At 42.2% G+C, this 2,276-nt stretch overlaps 1 non-coding gene across 1 annotated transcript; it reads left to right on the plus strand.

Annotated features, from left to right (window-relative positions):
- The first annotated feature begins 1,924 nt into the window (after positions 1-1,924).
- LOC138512815 (U4 spliceosomal RNA) lies at positions 1,925-2,064 on the plus strand. Its single transcript, XR_011281530.1, has one exon. It is a non-coding gene; the product is annotated as a U4 spliceosomal RNA (small nuclear RNA).
- The last annotated feature ends 212 nt before the right edge of the window (positions 2,065-2,276 follow it).

The raw sequence follows: 2,276 nt of genomic DNA on the forward strand, positions 1-2,276 counted from the left end.
ATGAGACCCCCAGCTCCTAAGTACGCTCGTTTGTGGGATGTGAGTATAGTTTTAAGAATGTTTCAGAGTTGGCCGGACAATGAATTCTTGTCTCGGAAAGCACTATGGGCTAAGTTGACTACCCTTCTGTGTCTTATTTCTTGTAAAAGGGTCTCGGACGTGAGAGCGTTAGAAACTAACAGAAAGTCTTTTTCCCCTTCAGGGGTAATATTTTTCATAACAAGGAGAACTAAGACGAATATTAAGTCTGTAGAATACATGGCCTTCCCCGACAAGCCTAAGCTGTGCCCAGTTAGGTGTTTGAAAGTGTACGAGCGGAAAGCAAATGAAGTGAGGCCCGCGGGTGTAAACCAGCTACTAATAGCAATTAGGAAACCTTTTAGAGCAGTAGCATCAGCCACCTTAGCTAGATGGGTCAAGTGGTGCATGGGCGAGGCAGGTATTGACGTACAACAGTTCGGGGCACACTCTACACGGGGTGCAATGGCATCGTCTGCCTTTTTGACAGGGGCTCGTCTGGAAGATGTCCTAAAGGCGGCAGACTGGTCTAATGAGGAGACCTTTAAGAGTTTCTATTTTAGACCAGTGGAGCGAGTAGCATCGTTGGTGGTAGGTAAGCTTTAAACGAGCATAATCTGAGCCTCCGAGTCTTGACATAGAATACAGATTTTCCATACATTCGTTACAGAAAGTCATGATTCTATTAAAGACTCGGAGGCGAAAGATTATTCCACCCAATTTCAATCGCTACGATATATGTAATTTTATCATGCTGTAATAATGCAATTTGTTGGAAATATGCAATTTTGTCTTGATTTATAATGGTATTGCTATGCGATTGCCCACCTGTCTATGAAGGGATTTCTAACGATTTATGTTTGTTTCAGGAGCGGAACAGAAAACGACAACTTGAAAAGTTTGGCTGGAGCAAGTCGCCTACCGGTTGGGGCGCGAGTTTGTCGGTGCAGCCAAAGAAAGAGGAAGGACTTCAGAGTTATGGGATGTTATAAGGGAGAAGTGACACTGATTGGAAGAATGGATCACATGGTTTTGCTTATCCTATGCAAAACGAACTACAAAAATTACTGGGTTTCGTTGGACTTTGTAGTTTTATTTGTTTTCCATGTTTATCTTGTTTATATGGTTGCTGCTCGAGTTAGTAAAGAGAAGTCAGAGCATAATCTTTCGCCTCCGAGTCTTTAATAGAATCATGACTTTCTGTAACGAATGTGTGGAAAATCTGTATTGCTAGCTACAAAGATTTGTTGAATTATGAAAAATGAAAATACGATTTTCTTGCCTAATAATAGGCCAGTGGCGAAAAAGGACTACATTTTTTGACTCGCTAAAAATCTCGTTGCTCAAAATTTCCTGAAATGGGGAGGGGAATGTCCATGCGTCAAGTTCTTTTTTGGAGCTTAGGCGGAGCAGTTTCAGTTCCATGTATCATTTTCTCTTTTCCATCCATATGAAGATGTATTGTCCACCCACTGCTACCGAAAAATACTTTTTTTCCACTGGGGACCAGTCATGAATGGTGTCATGGATGGGAGCTGATGCACTGGAGAAAAGGGTGATGTGTCCAGGATGATACAATGTGGACAGTTCGGATTAGAATCGGGTCTTTCTGTTGCCTAGTCCTTCTTCAATTGCCATACCGAAATGTGAAGTTATATAAAAAGGCTGGGCGGAGCAAAAGTCTGATTTAGCCAGTTTGCGAATTTAGCATGCTGCTTCCCAGAGTTCTCTGCGCCATATTCTACAACTATTGTGCGAGAAACATGAATAAAAAAGCCGAACAGTGTTTTATAGGCATATCTGTGACTGCAAGAAATGAAGCTGATGTAACTGGAACTCTTGAGTATAACCATCACTTAGATAAGAGTCCATTCTGATCCTGTACTCGAGTCGCTGATTGTTTTGTAGCTTTGCGCAGTGGCAGTATCGTAGCCAATGAGGTTTAACCGAGGCGCGATTATTGCTTATTGAAAACTTTACCCAATACCCCGCCATGATGACTTGAAATATAGTCGTTTTGGTAATTTTTGACAGTCTCTACGGAGACTGAATTTTCGAAGTATAAAGTAAGATCTATTTATTATGCGAATGTCTTCCAATGGGTTGACTGTGTGTTCCTATTTCGTAGTGCGGAGTCCGAAAGTAAGAGAAGGGGTGAGAACAGAGATCGCGTGTCCTGTCACAAATAAAGGCCAAGTGATGTACTTCCACCGTCTCGCTGTCATTGCTTGGGGGCCATCACGTTGAGATTTGATGTG

The sequence above is a fragment of the Ambystoma mexicanum genome, chromosome 6p (genome assembly GCF_040938575.1).
Source record: "Ambystoma mexicanum isolate Mex_15411 chromosome 6p, UKY_AmexF1_1, whole genome shotgun sequence".
NCBI lineage: Eukaryota > Metazoa > Chordata > Amphibia > Caudata > Ambystomatidae > Ambystoma > Ambystoma mexicanum.